At 41.5% G+C, this 26232-nt stretch overlaps 1 long non-coding RNA gene across 1 annotated transcript; it reads right to left on the bottom strand.

Moving 5' to 3' along the window:
* Positions 1–1159: 1159 nt before the first annotated feature.
* LOC112654565 (uncharacterized) lies at positions 1160–7069 on the bottom strand. Its single transcript, XR_003133111.2, has 2 exons — positions 6957–7069; positions 1160–1285 (listed from the first exon to the last, which is right to left on the bottom strand). It is a non-coding gene; the product is annotated as an uncharacterized LOC112654565 (long non-coding RNA).
* Between the last annotated feature and the right edge of the window lie 19163 nt (positions 7070–26232).

Below are 26232 nucleotides of genomic sequence, written 5' to 3'. Positions count from 1 at the left end.
TTTTCTCACTTATATATCAAGAAATACCATCATATGTTATCATGAATTTGAAATTTGATTCTCAACTCAGAAGATGCTGATATTTTGTAAAATTCTAAAACACGCTTTTTGAAAATACCACTTTACTGAGGTGTAATTGGCATACAATAAACTGTACACATTTGGAAAGCACAATTTAGAATCTACTTTTGAATAACAAACCTCGATCCATTTCCACAAAGCTCTGATTTAGGTACAAGCTAAGCTTGTCAAGGCCATTGTCTTAACTCCCTTTCCTTAATTACTCATCTTCCAGTAAAGTCCATTCTGTCCTCTCCAGTCAGGCTTCTGTTCTTGTTCCTCAGGTGAAATTGCTGTGGCAAAGCTCAACTGCCAAATTCGATGGCAGTTTTCTAGTCTTTTCTCTGGATTCTGGGTGCCATTTGCCCCCATTGACCTTTGTCCATCATCTTGAAAAAGTCAACTTTCTTGGCACCCACCAGGATAAACTCTCTTGGTTCCTCTCTTACCACTGACATGGTTGCTTCACAGTCTCCTACTACCTGCAGCAACAGGTAGTAGGCAGCTACTTAAGTGCAGCAACACCTTAAGTGGCAGCAACACCATGGCTGTGCCCTTCATTGCTCATCTTCTTAATCTCTACACTCTCCCCAAGTGAGCCTGTGCACTCAACTTCTGAGTCATACTGAATGTATGTTGACAAATCACAAGTACATAATTTCAGTTTAGATTTCTCTTCTGATGTCAGACCCATCTACATAAATTGCCTAATGGACATTTCTGCCTGGATCTACTATGGGAATATAAAACTTAGCATCTTAGAAACTCACTTCATTATCATTCTCTCATAAACCTCCTCTGTCTCTATTTCTTGACCTAAGACATAGGCCTTCCCTGTGGGGAACCTACCTTGTTGGTTGGTGAAACAAAATGCAAGCTCATGAAGTAATCACAAACAATCTTGTGTTGTTAGTGTCAGTTTGGTGTAAAAAAGCAGCAAAGAACTCAGTGGTACTATACAACCATCAGGGAAGAGAATCTTAGCAAACAAAGCCCTGGTGATGGGGAAGAGTTGATAAGTGCAAAGAATATTCAGAAAAGTGAAAGTGTCAAAGTTAGATGGGGAAGGTTGGTTAAGAAGACTTCACAGAGCCAATGCAACTTTATTCTTTCATTTATTGAGCAGATGCTTGTTGAGGCTTTTCCACATGTGGAGAACTCAGGTTCTAGAGAAGTTTCAGTGGAATAGAGTCAGGCTCATTCTTGGTCTCATGGGTCTGACATTCTACAGGAAAAATAAGACAATGAACATGTAAAACATTAACAAAAGTATAATTTATATAGAGATAAATGCTACAAAGGAGTTAATGGAGTGTAATGGACTAGAAAGTGATAGAAAGGTGGAGGGATTCCTTTAGATGCTATGATGAGGGAACTCTCTCAGAAATGTGACATTAGAGCTTTTGGCTGAATGAATAAATGTATCTTTCTTTCTTTCTCAGCTCTGAAAAGAAAAAGTTTTAAAAACCAAATTGAACTACTAGAAAGAAGCCCATAGAGTGGGTGTGAGCCACTGAGTTTATTAGAATCCCTCCAAAAAATTGGGAACAATTACTTCTTTGTTCTACTTTCTTTGACATTTGAGATAAGATGCAGACTTACTGGACTTTTCTTTCTCACCCAAATATTGTGCTTGTGCTTGTGATGCAGAGAAAATAGGAAAACTCTGAGTGAGGAGACGCCTCTCTGCAGTGTCGGAAGTGAAAAATCCTTATCAGTGAGTAAACTTTGGTCTCCTATTTATTTTCAATGTTATCCCCAAATCCTAGTTTCTCCAACATAAGGGGAAAGAATATAACAGAACTGTTTTTTCGCAAGTGGCATCCTGAATGTTTATTCAGGAAATTGAATTCAGGATGCTGGCTTCTGGGAAAATAGCAATAACTAAGACAAATTCACATAAAGGTCTTATCTTCTAGCAGGAGGAAAAAGACAGTAAAGAAGTAAACCGGTAAAAATAAAACATTTAGATAGTGATAAATACTATTAATAAGTAAAATAAAGGGGAGGCTGGTAGGTGACAGAGGAGCAATTTTAGGAGGTGTCTCCTGGGAAGTGATATTTGAATGCAGCCCTGAAAGATGGGAAAGCACCAGGGGTGTGAGGGAGAGGCAAATCAGAAGGGCAGCAAGTCAGTTGGCTAGGAGTCTGGTTCATTCAGCGGATGGGTAATTTCTCACTTCAATACATTGACATCTATAGCACACCATTTCTACAAACATGATATTAAGACCAGAAAGGGAAGTCCACTTGGCCTACAGATTTCGTATATTGAGAAGAATCACATTAATTTTCCCCCTAAAGTTGTCTTATTGTGAATGAGCTGATGTCCTCAAAAAGTGCATATTCTATTCTTCTGTTGGAAAGAGACTCATAAAGCGTTGGTGCACTGCAAATTTAGTTTTGCTATAGCAGCAGCTGGAGGATAAGAAGGGCTAAATACAAAACTGGCCTTTTATGGTTTTGTTGACTTTAAATTCGATGAAACAAGATGTAAGAACATGGATGTGTACTAAGCATTGTTACACAGAGGGGAGGGGAACATCATCCCTCAAAGTTTCATTTCCTAACTTCTGTTTCTTTGCTCTGCTCTTGGAAAGCCCAAAACTCCCCTTGAGGGTTATAGTTTTTTTTTTTTTTTTTTTTTTTTTCACATGGAAAAAGGAGAAAGAGCTAAGACTTGCTACTACTAAAGTGAAACCAGAAGTCATTGGGACTTGGTTTTCATTGGTTTTGGTTTCTGTTTGAAGGTGCTTGCTTTTGGAGAACACATAATGCTGATCTGGGGAATTTCTGCTTGAGGTTACAAATGGTCCATATGAGCTGGCTGATGAGACAGATTTTTTTTTTCTTTAAAGAACATTTTAGGGAGATGATAGAATTTGAAGTCAGAGCCTGGAAGTTGAGTAAACAAGCCATACTTGTTGTGTGGCTTTTAGTGAGTCGCAGAAATCATCTTTCGGGACAAGGAGGACTCAGGAGTCTGGTGTTTGGAAGTTGCAAAACACTTTGAAAATATTAGTTATTGGCCACTGTTGTGCTGATAATCACTGTTTTTATTCTCTTGGTAGATTTCTCTCCTTTGGAGGATTCATCTTCCCCAGCAAATTTACTTACTTGAGTTTTTCCCTACCATCATGGTGGTGAAGGAGTGTATTCTACTGACATAACTCAATACAAAGATCTAATTTGAAAAAAAGGAAATAAGGAAATTACACATTAGAAGAGGCTAACAATCGAAAAAAAAAAAAAGAAAAAAAAACATTGAAAAAAAAAAAAAGAAGAGGCTAACAAGACAAGAAAGACATTATCTTAATGTAACGTAGGCTAAGAAAAGAGCCAGGAGGAAGACGTAAGCCAAGAGTTGAAGGAACAGAACAGGGCATGAAGGATGAACTGTCACGGGGAGCTGGGGAAAGGCTCCATACAGGAGCAGGAGTGTAGAGAAAGCTCAGGTTGTGTGCACAGAGGTAAAACAGGCTGAGAAGGGCCCTGGCCTGGAAGTAGGCCAACACCCTCTGTCCGGGCAGGCACGGGCCAGAGTGGGCAGGAAGTCCAGAGCAGCACGTATGATTGTGTCTGGTAAGCACGGCAGCAGCCAGCATGTGATTTTCCAGGACAGCTGTCAACATCAGAAGACTGAGAGCAGGAAGGAAGGGCAAGTCCTCGCAGGCCCAGTGACGGGGGCACAGGAGTGAGGGATCATAACAGCTCTTGGCAGCCAGGCAGCAGCTGATCAGGACCAGACAACCTGGCATGAGTAGCAGGATTGCAGAAAGCTTTCCCACCATCAGCCCATCACACACACACACACACACACACACACACACACGCCCCTGGTTTCTCTTCTATTGAAGGTTACAACTATTTATCGAGCACAGCCTCTAGAGTCAGAACGCCTGATTTGATTCCTGGTTCCACCATCAATTGGCTGTAGGACCTTGGGCAAATTTCTCAACCCCTCTGTACCATGGTCTACTGACTGTGTGGGGAGCTCCCCAGCACAGAGGTGCTGTGAGGAGTGTGAGATCATGTGTGGGAGGTGTGTACCACAGAGCCTGGTGCATAATAAATGCCTAATAAATAAGATGAAAGAAAATGAAACCAGTGCTGGAGCCAACACTGTGCTCGCACTATGAGATTCGAGATGATCTCGCATAGAGATGTACTTAAACCCGGAGCGGTGGGAAGTGTTAACTAATGCTACATCTCAGAGGGTGGGGTGAGTTACCTTTAGGCCTCCTCTGCCTGGCTCGAGGTGGTTCTACAGATTGGCACAGGGCTGCATTTCAGGTGGGGGGGTCAGGGGGGAGTCATACAAGGTCCAGAAACCTGACAGGTGCACGGTATGCAGCAGGGCAGATGCACAAGGGCCGGTGGGAAAGCCGGATAACAAGGGCTGAAGGGTGAGGGGGTCACTAGGAGGTGACATCAGTGATACAGCCACGAGGTCCTCATGTAAAGTTCCAGAGAGTTGGAGGTTGACAGAAAAGATAAGCAAGACTGAGTGAGAAGCCTTCAGGAGCTTTCTGCAAGCCTTCAGTTGACTTGCGTCAGCTGTTGATTTAAGAATAAACTGAGGAAATGAGAAAGAGAGTAAATAAATAAGAGAGAGCAAAATTGATGGGAAATGTTTCTGAAAGAGAGAAAAAGAGAGAGATCGTGACGTGGTTAGGTGGAGTCACTCTTGGAATGAAGAGGCATTCCTGTCCAGAGCCAGGAGGGTGCCGATGTTAGAGAAAGAGTGAGATGGAATGGAAGGAAGACAAAGGGTCCTTCATCTGGTGGCCTCTGTGTCAGAGAAGAAGGGGATGAAGTCATCAGGCGGGGGGGGGGAGGGGGGCAGAGGCTTAAGGAAATGGTGTCAAATAGTGACTGTGGGGAATTTGGTGGGGGGCCAACTGGAGGTGAATCAGTCCACCGTCCTGATTCTGGCGTTTCGGGAAGGCATGTCCCCAGGCTGGCCTGAATGGAAACTGAACGTCGTCTATACTGATGGCCTGAATTAGCACAACCCAGCTCATCTTCCCCTGCTCGGCTGACACCAATTGCCCACCTACTGTGCCTACCTCCCCCCCGCCAACGCCCCCCTGCATGCCCACTCTGGCCGCAGGCTCTGCTCAATCGGAGGTCGTCCAGGCAACGAGCCACTGCTGCCTCCTTCCCCTTCTTACTCTTACTGCCGTCCCTGGAGAATCAATAGTCTCTCCCTGCAGCTTCCTCCTTCATCCTCTGCCCCTATGTTTGCACAACAGATTCTTTCCCGTTTTGCAGGTCTCTCTTTGAAAGTTGCCACCTCTGAAACAGGCTTTCCTGAAACCCTACTGGAAGGTTCTTTCCTACACTGTAATATGTAAAAGGGAAGAAAGAGCCCTGTTGCTTTGCTCATTTTCTGGCTCCCCGACTAGCCCATAAGCTCCCTGGGGCCAGAGATCCAGCATTTAACACAGAAGGTATCCCATAGCAGGTGCTCCATAAATATCTGTAGAAGGAAAGGATGGACAAATAAATGAATGAATTGACTTTGCCTCCCCCCTGCTCTCCTCCCGCCTCTTCTTGCCACCCTGTTTTCTTCTCCCTGCCTGAAAGTGGCAAAACAGACACATTCCCACATCCAAGGTCCAAGTGTAACCTTCGGGCTGTCAGTGTGCCTTCGGGCCCCTCTGGTTGTCCTGTGCAAGCCTACCTGGTTTCCCCACCTCTGAGAACCTTCCTTCACTGGCACATCTATCACCCTGGATCCAGAAAATTTTTGTACAACTTCAAATACTTCCTAGAATACACTCTCCAGTTTCCTGGCAGAAACCTGAAACATCATGAGGCCCGAGAGGATGTCCTGATCTAGAGGTAGCCTCGAAAACTCTAGTCGTGATGTGTGGCTCATGGCCTCATGGGCGTGAGGCACCCAGTAAGCGGGCAGGTCACGTGGCAGAGAGTGGGTCCCTGCTCATGAGTCGAGGGGTGGTTTTCTGCAGCTATCTCTGCCAGCCTCCCAGGGAGCTGATGGGGAAGCCTCCTGGAGAAACGTCTGCTCAGGAGCGTGGCCTTTGGAGTCACCTGCATAGAGGGACATGCCAGCCTCACCTTTTACAAGCAGAGTGACCTTAGTCAAGCATGAGATCTCACTGTAGCTCAGTTTTCTCAGCTGTGCACTTGTGGCAGCAGCTGTTCCTTAAGTCCCAGGGTGGTTGTAGGTGCTAACGACTTAGTGCCCAAAGCACTCAGATCTGTGCCTGGTACATCACAAGTGCTACCATAGGTTGGCTTTTAGTGACGGAATGGGGTGCGGTCACCACAGAGGGCTGGCGAGAGAGTCCTGGGGCAGGGAGCATGCAGGTGCCCATGAAGACAGGTGCCTGGGATCTGTGCCTCAGAACACAGACAGTGGCTCACACCCTGAGCTGCTGGTCTATACAGCCAGGTAAGGCCCAGAACATGGGTCCTCCAACCTGAGGTCCCACGGATGTTTGCATCAGTTCTCTGTACGCGTTGATGAGTTTCCACGTGGCTTGTGAGGTGCACTCTCATTCCTCACCAGGGTTGGAGCTCTGCCGGGACCCCTAGTGCCTCTGGCCTCCTGAGTCTCCTCTTTGGTCAAGATCATATGTGTAAGGATAACATGTGAGCCTCCCTTGGATTCTGACAGAGATTGAGGGGACTGGGGGTGGCCCTGACCTTCCAGCCACTCTACTGAGGAGAAGTTAATCTTTACTGCCATCTTAATCTTCCCTGGCCTCCTCTGCTTGCACCCCTCTGGGTTTAATGAAATAAAAATTAGGGTTATTATGGAACTCTGCAGTCAGCCCACACCTGTATCTCCAGAATTTTTTCCCTATAACCATCATGCCAGTATCTTAAATGTTTTCAAAAACTTGTCTCTGCCACCCCCCAACAACCTGAAGAACTATGGAGTCTTTCTCTTCTGAACATTGGCTCCTGCTGTTCCTTTTCCTCTGCTCTCACTTATCTGGTAGTGACAGCTCTTAGTGAAACTCCGTGAGGTTCGAAGCTCCCTTGTGATGTAACAGGAGCCCCCCTCCCCCAACGTGGTTTCTGCAATGAGTGAGAGTCCCTTCTTTGGAGGTCCTACCTGCTTTTGTTGGGAGCTGTGTTTCTCAAGTGTGCAAACCAATCACTTAGGGAATTTTGGTAAAAAGCGTATTATGATTTTGGAAGTTCTTTGTGGGGTCTGAGAATCTGCCCATGTTATGGGTCCTTGTGTCAACTTGTGACATTTTCTAATTTCGTTGTGTATTGATGCCATTCATTCCACTGTGTTTTGAGATAGTCCAGGGTGGCATCGGTGCTGTAATGGATCGTCACATCCTCCTAAGGGCCGGGTGCATGGTCTGGTTGCTGGTGCGCAGTGAATATCTGGAGCATTCGTGACAAATGCTCCGAAGTTCTACTTCATCACAGACTGGCCTTATAGACAGAGCTTCCCTTCTCCCTGACTTTTCCTTTATTGGTATCCCATGTCACTTCCCCTAAAACATGTAACCTCCACCCTGGGCCCAGTCTGTCACTAGAAAGAATCTCCCTCATAGTAAAATGTTAACGAATTGAAGTATTGCCTATCTTACAGATATCTGACGGAATAAAGGTCAATGTTGAACATACACGATAACCGGTGGTCTATGCAATGTGCCCCGTGTTCCTCCAGGCAAATAATTTTATCATCTCTTCATCGAAAGATGAATGGATAAAGAAGCTGTGGTCTATGTATACAATGGAATATTCCTCAGCCATTAGAAAGGACAAATACCCACCATTTGCTTCAACGTGGATGGAACTGGAGGGTATTATGCTGAGTGAAGTAAGTCAATCGGAGAAGGACAAACATTATATGTTCTCATTCATTTGGGGAATATAAATAATAGTGAGAGGGAATATAAGGGAAGGGAGAAGAAATGTGTGGGAAATATCAGAAAGGGAGACAGAACATAAAGACTCCTAACTCTGGGAAATGAACTAGGGGTGGTGGGAGGGGAGGAGGGCAGGGGGTGGGGGTGAATGGGTGACGGGCACTGAGGGGGACACTTGACGGGATGAGCACTGGGTGTTATTCTGTATGTTGGTAAATTGAACACCAATAAAAAATTAATTTATTAAAAAAATAAAAAATAAAACTTCTAAAAGTTTTCAAAAACAAAAAAACAAAAAAACAAGCAAACAAACAAAAAATTTTATCATCTCCTGCTGAGTAACAGCTCTCCTGGGTATATGTGAACCGGGGGAGAAACTTTCCCACAGCAGAATATTATTTAGAGCTTTCATAAACTGGAGATCTTTAATTATATGGACAGCAGAATTGGACAGACACAACTTTTCTACCTTTGCTTCTGAATAACCACTCACCCACCCACCTGGTCATGTGGAGTGGGTACTTTGATTCAGGCTTCTTGATTTCCTACTGTCCTGGACTTCAGTGAGCAGGCCAATTGTAGTTCTCTCTGTGGTCCCCCATGGCTTTACATGATATGCTCAGTCTTGGAAAATGGCAACAAACAAACAAAACCAAAAAATCCCAAATATTTCTAATCCTTTCCAGTGGAGTTGCTACCTCTGTTCCACCCATGCTTCTCCTGGGGGTTCAAGCTGCCTTCTGCTGCTTTTAGGAATTGATGGACCTTGTAGCCACTGCACAGCCAGCTCTCCACCCCATGGCTCCATGTCCACAGATTCAGAAGGTGCTGGGAGGAAAGGGAGAAATCAAATCATTTTGGACAGGAGGTGACTTACTTTCATTTTCTTTACCAGTTGAACTATGGCTTGCTGGAGAGATCTTCCGGGCCCTCTGTGATTCCTTCTTCATCTGAGTGTCCCTTTGCCTACATCTGTCCTCCAGCCTAATGTCCTTTCTGTGGCACATGCCTCTGTGACAGTAAGGGCATAAAGGACTGGGTTCTCATGATGGCATTCCAGGGCCCTTAACACTTAATCACCAGACATATTTGAACAGAGAGGTCTTCCTAGGCCTTTGACCCCATTCCATGTGGCCAACCATTCCCTACATCTATGCCTTCTCATTGAATGAATCATTACTTTAGGATCTGCTTTGTCATAGTAACCTCATGTTGGCACAAAAAAAAAAATTCTGAATATGGCTTTTCCTCAGGATGCAAATAACCTCCCACCTCAAACTGCTGATGCTTAGAACTGCATGTGATGCTGTAGCATGTAGGAGCAGTTTGCCAATGGAATATCATGCATTGAGACAGAGAGACCTTCAGAGCTCTTCTCTTTAGGGATTCCTTGCCCATTACCTCAATCCTTCAGTGTCAGCCTCAGTTTTTATTCTGGCCATGTTAGTAATTATTTGCTCTCACACAAAATATATGCATCTTTGTGCATCAACATCATACCTTATTCTCTTCTGTGGGAGAGGGTGAGGCTGTCACTGGCTCATTTGAAAAGAACATGTTCAGGGTGTGGCCAAAGGTTCATCTGAAACCCTAGAAATTCTAGGTGGAGAGTATTTCACAGCATGTTTGGGGGAGGCCAACCGGGGGGAATTGTTAATAGTCTGGAGCAGTAACAATCATGTAGGTTGTTTCAGAAATTAACTTAATGTGAAAACGGAGGTCATCTGACTTGCTTAAATGTCAGGATAAGGAGCATATGGGCCCAAATTTGGCTTCAATTTCCCTTTGAATTTAATGGGTGTGGCAGGTGCTTATCTAATCATGATATTTGGACCAATATGTTTTGCACATTCAGGACTTTGTAATGAGATACAGTGTTTATTTATGTTCCATTCTTTTCCCTACAGACTGCAAAAATACCCTTTGCTCAACCCTGTCTATTTATTGCCAGTGTCAACAGTCAAAGCTAGTGACAGAAGGTAGGTTTATGGGGCAGTAACCCTGCCCAGTTGGCATAAGAGATCTATTCCCAGGGAAAAAAATGCTTTAAGCAATCATGTAAACTTCAGACTGAATAAGAGAGCTTCAGTGGCTTGATGATTCCAAAGTAATGATCTTTTGGTCAGGTTGGTAGTGAATACAAGAGTGGGGTAGGTGGGGAAGTTTGTAGTTGATGGTTGTTAAATATGTATATTATACATGAGTCTTGTCTCTTTCAAAGTCAAACTTAAATCCCTGTGTCTGGTGTCTCCGTCCACCAAAACACTCACTGGTCACTCCCTACATTAATTTTTATTAATTAAACATTCACCAAATACCTACTAAGTTCCAGGTGCTTGGGTTAGCTTTGGAAAGTCAAAGAGAAAATGATCTGGGGCCAAGCTTTAGGATCTCTGTATCTCATTCTGAATTTCTACATCACAGTTTTTCTAGAGTGTGATTCCCAAACCTAGCTACTTGTTGGAAGCACCACTATAGCTTTTAAAATACTGGTGCCTAGATCTTTCCCCAGATATATCAAATCTGAATCTCTGGGCCTGGGGCCCCCAAATCTATATATTTAACAAGTACTTGTGACAGTTCTCATGCAGATCAACTCTGCAAAAGTCTGCAGATCTAAGTTTGGGGACCACTCACGTCCCACTGCTTGCTTGATACATAGCAATGTTACAGGTCTTTTATTAATTGTTTTATAGGTCAAACTCATACAACCTGATTGAAAATTACTTGAAGAACTGTGACTTCTTATATTCCTAAAATAAATCATAGTACTGTGTGCCAACCTTTGATAAATCAGTGTTTTGTTTTGTTTTTTTTTAATCTTGAGCACATATTAGAATTTTTTGGAGAGCTTTTAAGAAATGCTGACACTGGGGGGCACCTGGATGGCTCAGTTGGTTAAGTGTCTGATTCAGGGTTTTGGCTCAGGTCATGATTTCATGGGTCGGGAGATCAAGTTCCATGTTTGGTTCTGTGCTCAGCAGAGTCTTCTTGAGATTCTCTCCATCTCCCTACCCACTCCCTCAAATAAACAAACAAAACTTAAAAAAAAAAATGCTGGTACCAGGTCCTTACTCCATGCCAGCTAAATTGGAAACTCTAGACACTGAGTCTTGGCCATTGACATTACAAAACAAATAAATAATAATCTCTCCAGTTGATTCTAATATGAATCCAGAGTTGAGACCCACTGAAATAAATGTTTGCTGTTGATGAGAATAAACATGTGGAATTACTATCTTTCTGGAACCAGCACACACTTTTTTGATAATTCCTTATATTTTGTGGTTATTTTCAGCTTTCAGAGTGCCTTCATCTGTCTACATACAATGTTGTGAACTTCTAGAAGAGGTCTCAGAGATGGTCTATGCCAGGGGTCAGCTAGCCTTTCTGTGAAGGGCTAGGGAGCAAATATTTTAGGCTTTGTGAACCTTATGTCACAACTACTCCGCCGCTGTAGAATGAAACCAGCCATAGACAATATGTAAATGAACGGGTGCGGTGTGTTCCAATAAGTGTTATTAACAAAACAGGTTGGAGCTGGATTTGACCCTTGGGCTGTTATTTACTAAACCCTGGTCTACACCAGCATTCTAATTTTGCAGATGAGGAAACCAAGTTCCAATTGGTGATATACTTGGACTCATATCCCATGGCTAGGCAAAGGCAATAATGGGCCTGAAGTTTAGGTACTTAGACCTAAAAACCCCCAAACACACCCAAACAAAGACCCACAGTGGGTGAATTGTGTTTTTTAAAATTAAGGCACTGGAAAGAAGTTTTTCTCCTGCTCGCCTTCTGTGTTTGCCTGGCCTTAGTTGTGTTATTGTGGCTGTGTCAATGTTTATCCCTGTAACCCACACTGCAGGCTCCTAGAGACTAGAGTCTGAAGTCTTCCAGTGTTGTCCACGGGCCTGGGGCAAAGTTGTGCCCAGTATATGTGAGTGAATCAAATATATCAGAGTCCTGAATTTGGAGCTCAGTCCCAGGTGTTTATTTCAAGGCAACTCTGGCTGGCTCATTGACCCTCTTAGCTATCTGTTGTTAATATCTAGCTTACTAGGCTGTGCTTGTGCTCTTGTAACTTCAAATGATGTTTGCATAATGATAGAGAATGTTTTAGGGTTGTGGCAGTGGATAAAGCGAAGGTCAGAAGTCTAGTTATTTTGAAGAAGTTGCCCTCATGTTTCGGTAACTGTAAGAAATCAATTTGACTGCTCTTCTCCACGACATTGTTCTATCTTCACTTTTTCTTCTGTCCAGGCATGTAGGACAGTACATATTCAGTATGTTCCCCTCAGATGTTACATCTAGAAACCTTCCTCCCTCTGCCCCCCAACTATTATGCAGACTCTCCAGTTTGACCTTGGGAGGGACTGTTTGCAGTTGGGTGAACCTGGGACTCTCCCTTCTTGATTCAAGCTCAGCAAATGAGCAAGAAAAACCTGCAGAACCTGTTCAGCAATTTCAGACTATAAGCAAGCAATCCAAAGGGAATAGGGGGGTATTACTTTATGAATGCAATTAAAGCCTCCCTAAGTTGTCCACATACCAGGTTGAGTGCAGCCTGGGAAAAGTTGCTCATTTACCAGGCAGGTTGCTGGTTAGCCTGCAAGCAGTGCCATCCTGGCTGCAAAGTGCAGTGGGCTGTTATCCTATGTCCCTTGCTTTGTCAAAATATGTTTTTCACACACATAATGTCTCAGCATGGAAAAAGTGCCAGATGGAATATTATGGTCTTATGAGGGAAAGAACTTTTAAAGATGATTTATTCTTGGGAAAAGTGGGCCAGATGCTTGGGAAATAAATGAAGAGGAGAATTTAGCCAACAGATACAAGATATGGCTCTAATGTCACATAATTTTCATATCCATGGTGCAGAACCACAGTATTTGATTTAAAACTTTTGTACCATGATTGATAATTTGGGAGATGAAAGAAAGAAAAAGAAAGAAAGAAAGAAAGAAAGAAAGAAAGAAAGAAAGAAAGAAAGAAAGAAGAAAGAAAAAAAGGAAAAGAAAAGAAAAGAAAAGAAAAGAAAAAAGAAAAGAAAAGAAAAGAAAAGAAAAGAAAAGAAGAAAAGAAAAGGTTCCTGTCTGCTACTAGTTGACAATGATTGGAGGAGAAAGAACAATGTGTATGTTTTTGAAAAATGACAAAGATGCCAGATGAATAGAATGGCAACTTTTTACATGGCTTCAGAGGAGAGGATGGTTGGGACAAGGTGATATTTGATTAAGTCTTGAAGGATTGATTTAGATAGCAGAGTGGAGGGTAAGACATGCCAAGCTAGAGGCCAAACCAACAGAGACAGAAGAAAAGCACGCAATCTGGCTGGGCTAGTGCAGTTTCCTGGGGCGTGGCAATGCTTTGGTTGTAGCATAAGGTGGGAAAGTGGCTTGTGGAAAACCAAATAATGTCATGGTAAAATCTGTGGGCTTGGATCCAAATCCCAGCTTTGTCACTCTCCATCCATGACTGAAGGAAAGTAGCTTAATCTCCCTGAACCTCAGGTTCCTTTTCTGTAAAATTAGGTAATATGAGCATCTATCTCTGGTTATTTTGAGGATTAGGTGAGATAATCCATGTTAAACTCTGTGTGTGCTTAGCATACAATAAGCACCCAATAATAATAGCTATTGAATTATGGTAGATTTTGTAGGTCAAAGGAAATCATAATTTCCCAGACATGTTGGTGTTTACCTTTTTAAGGCATTTGCTTGTGACCTAAAAAAATCTCTTTTAAAACTAATGCTTCCTTCCTCTCTTATCTCTAATTTAAGCAAGACTGTCCCCACCATGGAGAGCCTTGTGAAAGCACCACAGGATGCTCTGAGACTAAACATTGGACTGGCCATTATGAACCAGGACTTAAGAGTTCTTTTTCTTTTCAGTCTAATATTTTAATGAGGAAAGTTAAAGAGACTTTAAACAGAAATGGACTCAGAAGAGAATTGTGAGACTTAAAGAACAAGCATTGCTTACTACAGAGAAGTTGATTTAAGAGGACTTCATTCATGACACATAAATATATATGAACAGTTATTAGGCTGAATATAGAGACAAGCTCTCGTCCCCCTCTTGTGAAGATAATAGAAGAGAAATTGAACTCAAGTGATAGTTATTCAAATCAAAAATAAAAATTAATTTTAAAAAGATGATCGATTAAATACACTACACAATGTAATATTTTTGGTTAGATGATGTTACAAAGATGTATTTATTGGCATGATTATTTTTTAATGCTGAACTGTTTTTCAAGTAGCCATTAAGAGATGATTTCTTTTCTGAGTAATTTTCCTGTTGTTAATTTCTTAATAATGTAAATTTCCAATTTTAGGTAGGATAGCAAGCTTTCAAGATATTTTTTCTTCCAAGTTTTTATTTAAATTCCATACAGTGTAATATTAATTTCAGGTGTAGGATTTAGTAATTCATCATTACATACAACATTCGGTGCTCATCACAAGTGCTTTCCTTAATCGCCTCATCTATTTAACCCATTCCCCTGCCAGCAACCCTTAGTGTGTTCTCTATAGTTAAGTCTGTTTTCTGTTTTTCAGGTTTCTCTTTTTTATCCCCCTGCTAAGTTCATCTGTTTTGTTTCTTAAATTCCACATATGAGTGGAATCCATCCATGTTATTGCAAATGGCAAGATTTCACTCTTTTTGATGGCTGAGTAATATTCCACTGTGTGTGTATGTGTGTGTGTGTGTGTGTAACACATCTTCTTTACCCATTATCAGTCAACGGACATCTGGGTTCTTTCCATAACTTGGCTATTGTTTATGATATTGCTATAAACATTGGGGTGCATGTATCCCTTCAGATTAGTATTTTTGTATCCTTTCTATAAATACCTAGTAGTGCAATTGTTGGGTCATAGGGTAGCTCTATTTTTAATTTCTTGAGGAACCTCCATACTGTTTCCAGAGTGGCTGCACCAGCCTACATTCCCACCAACACTGTAAGAGGGGTTCCCTTTCTCCATCTCCTCACCAACATCTTTTGTTTCCTGACTTGTTAATTTTAACCATTCTGACTGGTGTAAGGTGATATCTCATTGTGGTTTTGATTTACATTTCACCAATGATGAGTGATGAGCATCTTCTCATGTGTCTATTCACCATCTGTATGTCTTCTTTGGAGAAATGTCTGCTCATGTCTGCCCATTTTTTAACTGGATTATTTTTTTTTGGGGGGGGTGTTGAGTTTTATAAGCTTTTTACACATTTTGGATACTGACCCTTTACCAGATATGATGTTTGCAAATATCTTCTTCCATTCTGAAGGTTATCTTTTAGTTCTGTCGATTGTTTCCTTAGCTGTGCAGAAGCTTTTTATTTTGATGAAAGGACTTGGAGGTTCTAATCTCAGTGATCTAACTGACACATTCTCTGTGCCTTTGATTACCTAGCTGTCCTTCTATAAAATGGCCTTTGACTCTGATACAAGGAGAGAATCAACATCTTCTCACATCACCTTTCCATTCCCTGAAAGGTATAAAATTCAAAGTAAGAATATTATATCTCTTGGTACACTTTATGGCATGTGTGCTAAGCCTCAAGTAAAAATTTTAGAAGGAAAAAATAAATAACTTAGGGTGGGAGTATTCCAAAGAACCCACAAGCTGTCCCTAAAGAAAATGTTTATAGGTGAGGAAACTAAAGAGTATCACACACTCAGGGTCACACAGAGCCGATCTCTGAGTGTAAATTGGAGGGCTCCTTGTCCATCATACTAATCCTACCTGCTGATTTCTAGAAGTATTAGCCATTTTGTTTTCCCAATAATTAGGACCTCAGTTAGGACAGAGGACCCCTTATTGGCTCCAGAAAAAAATTCTGCCAAGTAAAGATTATGCATGGAACATTTGTTATGCGAAACTCTGCCCTTGGTAAATACAGAGACCCCAGGGGCTGTGTTCCCCTCCCTGGGACTGCCAGTGTGTCTGAATTGCTGGGAGCACCTCCCACCAGCCTACATAGATGGGCTGCTCCTTTGATGGGCCTGTCATGACTGTTTGATGGCCGTGAAATATCATTTAGAAGAGAGGTTAATGTCTTTTTGTTGTTGGTCCTTAACTCCATGGAGTCTGAGCCTCTGAGGAGTCTGCTTTCATGCCATGTGCACAGAAAGGTTTTGCTCAGCCTGAGCCAGTTTGGTGCTGGTTGCCAGGGCCGGCCTGCCCTGACTGCCACTGTTTCCTGGCGGTACCAGTGGGGTCCTTTTCTTCCTAACTGCACCCCTAGGACAAGTCCTCTAGGGCCGCTTTGTGTGTGCTCCTCTGCAGGGCTGCACGCTTGGTGGCTTGGCGTCCTGTGCATCCCGCCCTCTCCCTCCCCTGGCGGCTGAGCTGTTCCAATCGGATTTCCAGGGCAATTTCAGTTGACTGCACCCCGGGGGCATCCTCCTGAAGTTACTCTGTCCTGTGCTGTTTGGACAGCCTAGAAAAGTCCCTTGGGAAGCTTCTCAGATGGGCTGGTGTCAATAGCAGGAGTCTGGTTCTCATCATCAGGTTGCCTTTTATTTTCCATATCATCTTTACTGTCGGGTTTCCCTTTAAAGAAAAATTGTAAGACAAACATACTCTTTACCAAAGAAGTGTGGACTTTTACTGGGAGAGTTCAAAGGAGCCTCCCTGTGTAAACATTTCCCCTCCCACTCTCATGTGGCAACTTTGTTTGCTTTGAACCTGGGTGGGTGAGACCAGGTGGTTTGATCAGCTCCCTTCTCACCTGTGGTCTCCCTTTGTCTTCTGATCCTCAGAGAGCAGCCTGGCAGTGCTCTCAAGAATGAGTGGAGCCAGGTAAGCTTCTGAAGGCATCTGGACACCCAAAGGCCCTGAGTGGGCACAATGAGCACAAAGTCATAAATGGTGTCTGAGACAGATCCCCTGGGCCTGAGGTCTGGGAAGACATGACACAATAACAACCATTAACAAGGACCGAGTGTTGAACTGTGTGTCAGACCAGAGATGAGCGGTTTCCAAGGGTCATGCTATTTGATGTTCACAACATTCCAAGACACTGTTTCCTCTATTATTTCCATTTTACAGATATTAATGCTCTGAAAGGCTGAGTTTCCCAAAAACACATAGTTATTGTCAGAATCAAAATTTGATCTTCAGGGCTGCTGGACCCTGGAGCCCGTAACTTTCACCACTACGTTATAATGATTGAGTCCTGGTGTGTAGGGAAACTTGCCAGTTTTAGGAATAACCCATATCTAGATATAAATAAAGCACAAACATGGGCATGGCTAGTTCATGGGCACATTCCTTTCAAACTCCAAAGGGTAAGAGGTTATCCTCGTGACTTCGAGAAGAAACAGAAGATAGGTTGTAAAGTTTCTTGGGTAATTCTAGGTATTTGGACACCTGTTCAGTTATTCTGGGATTCTGTGGTAGGGGAAGGGGAACATGGGGAGGGTGAGGTCATTATTGTACAAACCATTTCCTGAGGCTTCGACTTCAGGAAATGCTGGGGCATTAAAAATACCAGTTGTGTGGGAGCAGTGGTAGAAGCATGACTCATGTTCAGCAATTGTGTCTATAGGTCACAAAGGATTTGGGGAACACAGGGGATATTCATACAAGATTGTGTTTGTGGGCGGTTCATTATGAAATTTTTAGTAGGTTGAGCAGCATGATCAGATTTTGAGAAGAGTGACATTTAAAATTTCCATGGAAATGGTGAAACTTGACTCATCCATTCATACATTGATTCGGCAACATCAATTGTCCTCCTACTAAGTGCAAGGCCTTGCTCTGGGTGCTTGGGGATGAGGCAAGGGGAATAAAGTGTGGTCCTTGCCCTTCAGTGAAGTATTTATGAATTGTTGACAATGAAGCAGCCTGCTTTCTCGAATTATTTTTTCCTTGGCCTCGTGATGCTTTGATTAAAAGAGGACTAGTTCTTTTTTTTTTTTTTTAGATTTTATTTATTCATGTGAAACACAGAGAGAGAGGCAGAGACACAGGCAGAGGGAGAAGCAGGCTCCCCACGGGGATCCCCAGGTGGGACTGGATCCCAGGACCCCCAGGATCATGACCTGAGCCAAAGGCAGATGCTCAACTGCTGAGCCACCCAGGCATCCCACGAGGACTAGTTCTTAAAGAAAAACATTTTGTGTTATTTTCCAGCATAAATAATTCCCCAAATTCTGGTCTGGCAACCCCCAGGTCTTCCTAACAGGAGGCTGCGATTGTCAGGAGAAAAGAATCAGGAGCTTGGCCTGGTTTGGGTACTTTTGGTCACTATAGAGAGAGAGAATAGGGGCAGCCCAGGTGGCTCAATAGTTTAGCGCTGCCTTCAGCCCAGGGCCTGATCCTGGAGCCCCGGGATCAAGTCCCACGTCAGGCTCCCTGCATGGAGCCTGCTTCTCCCTCTGCCTGTGTCTCTGCCTCTCTCTCTCTCTCTCTCTCTGTCTCTCATGAATGAATAAATAAAATCTTAAAAAATAAAAAAATAAAATAAAGTAAAATAAAAAACATTTAAAAAAAGAGAGAGAATAGGAATTGTTCATTGTTCATATTCTTTACCTTTGAACTGTGCTTAGAGATTTTTTTTGCTCTGTTTAGTAGTTTAAAATTACATATTTATATAAAATTTGATACACCCTAGAGAATAATAATATAATGATGACCCATGAAACCACCATACAACCTAAGGACCAGAAGAGTATCAATAACTTGTATCTCCCTGTGTGTTCCTCCCTTGGCTCTAACAGACCCTCTTGCCTCTCCTCCCAGAGCAAGCCACCACCTTGGAATTTGTATTTACCTGATAGAGGGTAAACATTTCAAATCGGTCCATCTGTGTGTGAGGGAGACAGAGAAGTAGCTTAGTGTCCAGAGCTTGCTTTGCTGCCACCAATAAGTCTGTGACTGTGTTTGTTTCCAGACAAGGGTACAACCTACACCCAGATGCAGTCCCTCCTGCAGAGGTTGCATAGCACAGGGGTATGAGTATTGCCCCAAAGTCTCTAGATCTGGCTTCAACTCTCGCCCCCATTGGTATGAAGCAGGGGTGTGACCTCAGGCTAGTGCCTTCACCTCTCTGAGCCTCAGTCCACGGGAGATGAAGGGAGCAGTGCTTATATCTCATAGTGATGGTAAGGATTCAAGGAGTAAGTGCACAGAAACTGCTTGGCACATGGACAGCTCTCCATGACGAGTAGTCAAAGGAAAAACTAACTCTCTGAAATACTATGCAGCATCCTACTGTTACTAAGGAAATACACCTACTGTTACTAAGGAAATACACAGATTCTAAATTTGGTAATCTATATTATTTCTCCGGTCTCTCTCTCACTTTCCCCCGCACTGGGTCTTAACATGTTGGCCAATATCATATATAGGTCATTAAGAGAAAAGTAACTGGAACACTAGCTATTTCAGGCAAAATGTGATATGATGAAATTCGAGGCGAAAAGTGTAAATGCTAGCCATGAGCAAGCGTAATGTAAATTAAATATAAGCATAAAGACTGATTTACTTCTTTCTCTGTGTTAGTAGTACCTGATTAACAAAATTCACTAATGTTTTCAAGAACATTAATACAAATAAAACAATTTTTAAAAAAAATCTCCTTATTTTTCCTTAGTAAACAAAACTTTTCTTCCTCTTAGAAAAGCTTTGTCTCTGAATAATACATATATAGTGTATACATATATATACAAATATATATATATAGATAGATAGATATGTATATTTGTTAAGTTTTCAAGTTCCTTTTTTCCAGACTTGACAAAGAAAAGGGTATTCAGCTGTGAACTGCTGCTTATGAATTACCTGCAAACAAATTTTAGGATTTTTTTTCTTTCAATTAACTAAGCTCATTCATTCAATAAAATTGTCAGCAGATATTTATTGCATAATTATGAAACAAGTGTATTTTTAGGGTTTGGAAATAAGTCATAAATGCCAGGAGACATAAAACTGTAATGGTTTTCAAGCTGGATTTTAATCACAAAGTCAGTACATTTAAGAACTATCCATCTGAATATCCATTTATAATAGAAACATTGGAAATTTAGGAATAGAAAAATAGATTTTCTTAATAGAAAAATAATGTACTCTGGATGGAATTAAAATGTAGTGGGTGTCATGAGTTCCGGGCACTTTACATATGATGTCTCAGTTATTCCTACGATGCTGAGAGATAAATGTTCACATCTTTGTCTTATTGATAAAGAAACTGAGGTGCAGAAAAATTGTGGGATTTGTTCTGTTTCAAGCTAATAAGAAATACCATCGATACAAAGCAAATGTCAAGTCTTATTCCAAATTGTCCTTTCTCCTGTTAGAAACTTTTTTTTTTTTAAATCAGTAAGAAAATAAAATGACCACTCTCATGTGTATTCAATATTGTTTTTGAAGTTCTGGTCACTGCAAGGAGATATTTTAAAAACTAGAAGAATTAATATTTGCAAACAAAATTAAAATGTCATTTTTAGATATTGTGATTGTCTTCTTCTAACTAAAAGGAAAAGTCTAAAAAACATATAGGCCTCAATAAAGCAAAAAGATGAATGTAAAACAAATATCTATGAATTACTAGGAGCTTTTTACCTCACATCAGAATAATGACATGATGTCTAAATGATTTAAGAATATTCTTATAATAGAGTTACACATCTTGTTTAATATAAACAAAAGTGTAAGACTTCACTGAATGTTAAAGATGATGAATGGAAAGGCATGACGTTTTCCTTGAAAGTAATGATAAATCAGAGAGACTTCTATTTCTTTCAATCAGTTTACAGCTTGAACATAAGCCAACTCAAAAATCTTGATTGGATTTTTTTTAATTTAATGAGTATAATTTGCATGTACAGAAACAGATCCTATTTATTCAGCACTTACTATACACCAGGTACTATGCCAAAGGCTTCACATACAGTGAACAATTCACTTAATAACTCATCACAGAAAACAGATACCTGTCTTTAGTGCCCTCATTTTACAAATAAGGAAACTGAGGCCAAGGGAGATTAGATAACTTGGCCACATTCACACGAGAACTGAAAAATTGCTGAGCCGTGGTTCAAATCTAGGCCGTCTGTCTCCAGTGCCCATGCACTTCACAACACCACACTCAGCTAAGAACATTAACTAGCATTTTGCAAAATGGAGCATTTGCAAAGTGGAGCTAGGTCTTCCTTGAATAAGCATGTAGATAAATGGAACAGCATAGTTCGGAAATGAGCATACAGTGTAATAGGCTGTAATAGGTAACAAGAGACATCTCAAAAGAACAGTGAAGAATTATTGAATACTCATTATTTAGGATATTTAACTAACACTTTTTGGGGAAAAAAAGTCAATTTAGTACCCCAATGTCATACCTCCTTGTCAAAATACATTTTAAATGGCTAACATGATAGATAATGGAAAATTTAGCAGAAAATGGAAGTTATTGCCTGTCAGATACCTGAAGAAGCCATCATTATTTTTTTTTTCCACTTTGAAGTGACAGAAGAAATCACAAAGGAAAAGACTGACAGATTTGGCTACATAAAGAATTGTAAACACATGTACAACAACAAGAACAAAATGACTTAGGTCAGCAGAAGAGAAAGGATCACATCAAACATGACAAGCAGAGGCTATCATCTGTACTGAAAACCCTCAAAGGAGAAATGAAAGCAGTAGACCAATTTTTCTCCCTGTGGGGGCTGTGGCAGCAGAAGAAGACTCGCTGCCAGGAGGGTGCATGGCCGGTGTGGTGGGGACCCGCCTGGGATCTCCCCATTGCACGTGGCCCATGCACGAAAAAGGGGATGGACCTGATGCTTGCCTCGGTCTGCAAGGCTCTGAGGACTGACGATCTGGAATGGTCCGAGGGGAGGGCAAGATGTGGTCACCCAGGCATTTTGTCTTCCACCACGGTCCTTTAGTCAGAAGGGAGAAGGAAGGGAAAACAGAGAGCATGCAGCTTTGGACATGCCAAGTACTGGGAGAGCTGTCCGAGAAAATAAGCTCAGTGCCAAGGAGAGAAATTGGCTTGCCCAGGCCAAGAAGACGACGGGGTCTCCTAAAGACCCACTGGAACGTGGACGGTCTGCAAGCAGGAGAAACAGGATCCCGTGGCAGGTGCATTTTTCTTAGCTGTGAGTAAATTTTTTATGTGGTGGTGACAGGGCGGTGGTTTCTAAAGACAATCATCCCAGGACTCGGGAGACCACATGGGAAGTTGGAGGGAATAGAAGCTGCCGGGCAACTTATGAGACTTCACATTAAGAAGTCATGTAAAACACGGAAAAAAATGACACAAATCAGGGGTTTGCACAACTGCAATGACAGGCAGCCAAGGAACATGCGATGGAACCAAGGAACATTCATGTAACCAAGAACATGAAGCTGAAGGAATACTGGAAAGGACTTCAGGCCTAGCACACCAGCTTCCTTCCATGAAATCTAAGCTCCCTGCTGAGAATTTGGGGTTTTGTTTACATAGGAGATACCCAATGAAACTTTCTTAAATATAAACCACAGTGCCTGAGTGTCCCATTTGTGCCCAAAGCTGAATAACTCAAACATTGCTGATGGGAGGCTAAATTAGTTCAATATTTTGGGAAAACAAGAAGGCGGTGTATCATTATGCCTTTGCCACTGTCCAAGTCTTTGGAATCCATTAGTGTGCCCTGGGAAATTTATTCTGGGAAAATGATTGAACATCAAAACAAGGCTATATGTATAAACTTCTATAATACTAGAAAGAAAGTAAAAAAAGAAAAAATAAAAAAGCTTTATAAACTACATATATTGATGAAATACTGTTTATCCATCTAAGATGATCATGAAGAAGACTCTAGACTCCACAATAAGTGAATAAAGCAGGACAGGAAGGGTCCTCCCTGCTGCCTCCGATGGCAAGTTATTCAGGCACAGCTTCCTCTGCTCCAAATCCTGCTGTGGTGAGTGCAGACCCCGTGGACACCTGATAAGGCTTCCAGTGTCACAGTGATGCTACTGTGTCCACAAATGTGACTGCGGCTGTTGCTGGTACTGCAGGTGCTTCCTGCTAATGGCCCCCAAGTCCCACCATGTGCGCACCCACTTCAGTGCCACGTCTCCCACTCTGGTCCCCATATTGTATAATCTTGTCTTCTCAACTGTGTCAGAAAACATTACATAGTAAGGATGTTATGTTCATCTTTCTTCCCATACAACGTGCTCCATCCAAATCATCAAACTCCTCCCTGCACTGTTTGACCAAAAGTGTGTGTCCGACTCTCACTTGTTTAAGTGACATTTTCTGAGGAGTTCTTGAAGTTCCTCATGGAAATCAACCCCCATGGGCTATGACTCTACGCATGCCCCAGCATGTCTGAATCCTCTGCTGTCAAGAACTACTTAGGTGCAAATTAAGACCCCTGATACGACAATAATTTTTTTGTTAAGTCGTGAGAGGAGATGTGTGCTTTGGCTTGAATAATGTTCTTATATTTTATACTTATGTGTTAATGTAAAATATACAAAAATGAAAAAGGGCTGCTGTCTGTTAACTTCTTGGAGGTTCTCGAGTCACTGTTTTGTATTTTGTTCTTGCATTTTTTAGTTTAGTTTAAAACATTACTAATCTAAGGAAGGTTTGAAACCATCCAAAGGTTTATAGGGAAGAAGGTGAGACTCTTCCCTATTCCATCCAACCCATTTTGACTCCTCTGAAAAACAAATGCTAGTAGTTTGATGTGTGCCTCTCCTCATATTTCTTTTCTGAGTGCTTAGACAGATAAACCTAAATGCGTGTTCTCGTATATGGGGAGGCTGTGTGCTGATGGAATCAACCTATACACATAAATTTGACACTTGCTATTTTTCACTTATTAATTCATCAGGACATCTATTCTGGCCAGCTAATACAGATCCCACCAATTATATTTATAGTAGCATGATATTCTGTAGTATAAATGGTTCATAGTTAATTCAACTATTTCTCTATTTTTGAACAATCCATTTTTGCAATTACTTAAAAATGTTACAATAGATATTCTTACAGATACATATTTTATTTTATTTTTTTTAATTTTTATTTATGATAGTCACAGAGAGAGAGAGAGAGAGGCAGAGACACAGTCAGAGGGAGAAGCAGGCTCCATGCACCGGGAGCCTGACGTGGGATTCGATCCCGGGTCTCCAGGATCGCGCCCTGGGCCAAAGGCAGGCGCCAAACTGCTGCGCCACCCAGGGATCCCCAGATACATATTTTAAATAAATGTACAGTTACAAACATATACATACACATATAAAATGTTGGTGTTTTTGTTTCTTTCAAGGATGAAATTGACATTGCTTCATCATGTGCTTTACATTTTAATATATGTTGCTAGTTTCCCAAAATGAGATGGTCATTGACAACTCCATCAGCCACATGCTGAGTGGACACATTCCTTTTCTTACTTCTTTGCTGAAATTGAACACATACCTTAATTTTTTTCCAGTTTGGTGGGTGAAAAATGGAATCTTACCATTATTTTATTTTATTTCTACATTTTTTAAATTTAAATTCAATTTGCCAACATACAGTATAACACACAGTGCTTATCCCATCACCATTATTTTAATTGGCATTTCTCCAACTATTTGTTAGGTTGTATATGTTTCCATTCGTTTATTGTCTTTTGAATTTTTCTTTCTGGTACATAATGTTTGTTTATATGTTTATCCATTTTTCCTTTTTGGCATTAGCTCTCTGCTTATGTTTTTATAGGAGCTTTTTATCATGGGCATTACAGTGTATGGTATAGAGGAGGAAAACTTGTTTCTGTCTACCCATCTTAGGTCCATTGCCTGAGGCCCTATAAATTAAACCAACAAAAGGTAGGTTAATAAGAGAAAAACAAATAGATGTTTATGAACATGTGTGTTGCACATACACATGGGAGAACTCAGGGATGAATAACTCAAACAGGTGGTAAGAACTTGGCCTTACATAGCACCTTAACAAAAAACAATACATTGTTCCAGAAGAGATGAGACAAAGGAAAAGGACTTTGCAGGGGTAACTGTTGGATGATAAATACTGGGGGAGCTAGTGAAAGATACAGGCTGGTCAGTAAAGTTTGTTATCTAGATTTCTCTGGTTTTGTCTCTAGGCTGATAAGGTTCTGGGGTATCTCCAGGAATTCACTTCTGTCCTTCCTGGAGGTGGGGTAGCTTTATAAATTTATGTCTTGTTTTTATACAAATAGAGGTAGAACAGAGAGCTTTTCTTATATCTGTTCTATCTCAATTGCCTTCAGCTCCAAATAATCCTTATGCCAAAGTGGCATATTTTGGGGTGGCATATTGTACTCCTCTTCAGTTGCTTACCTTTTAACTTTGTTCAATGGCATCATTTGTCATAAAAAAAATTAAAATTCATGGACTTAAGTCAGTTGTCTTTTGTGATTTCTGAGTATCCTATTTTGCTTTTAGGAAGATCTTCCTTCCCTAGATTATTCAAATTATTGTCTATATTTTCCTTCCCTCCCCCCCCACCTTGTTTACTTTTAAAATGTTTCCTGGAAATCCAGCTTCAATTTTCTTCTTAAATTTCTATGCTCTTCTTGGATGATCTCATTTATTCCCACAACATTAACTCCTGACAATTCACTGATGTCTTCCACATTCATAGTTTTTATCTAATTCCATAGCTCTTATCATATCTCCAGAGGAAGGCTGATGTATTCTCCAGGCTACAGAGCATCTTGCAGGTACCAAACTGAATCCATGATTGTACTCCCTATCCTTTCCCCTGACTTTACATTCCTGCCTCTCTAGCCATGGATCAACAACTACCCCAAATTAAGAAACCTGGAAGGGAAACTTCAATTCTACTTTTCATGTAACTCAAATGTTCAACAAACCTGGGGTGCCTAGGTGGCTCAGTTGGTTGAACACCCAACTCTTGACTTCAGCTCAGGTCATTATTTCAGGTCATGATCTCAGGGTCCTGAGATCCAGCCTTGCAGTAGCCTGTGTGCTCAGCTGAGAGTCTGCTTCTCTCCTACCTGACCCTCTCTCTCTGTCCTTCCCCGGCTTGACTACAGGCTCTCTTGCTTTCTGTCTCTCAAATAAAAAATCAAATCTTAAAAAAAAAAAAAACAAAACTATTTCGTCTTTCCAGTTAATTTGTCCTGAATCAGTCTACTTACTTCCCTGTTCTCATTTCACCTACCTGGGCTACTATCATAGCCTCCCAACTGTTTTCCTTAACAAATATTTTCCCCATCTGATTCAACATTAAAATTGTATTTAGAACTATTCTGAAGTGCAAATCAGATTATACCTATATCTAAAATCCCTTAATACTTTCC

This window comes from Canis lupus, chromosome 15, assembly GCF_003254725.2.
Source record: "Canis lupus dingo isolate Sandy chromosome 15, ASM325472v2, whole genome shotgun sequence".
Taxonomy (NCBI): domain Eukaryota; kingdom Metazoa; phylum Chordata; class Mammalia; order Carnivora; family Canidae; genus Canis; species Canis lupus.
Note: the sequence above shows the minus strand (reverse complement) of the source record. Positions and strands in the feature narration are given on the sequence as shown.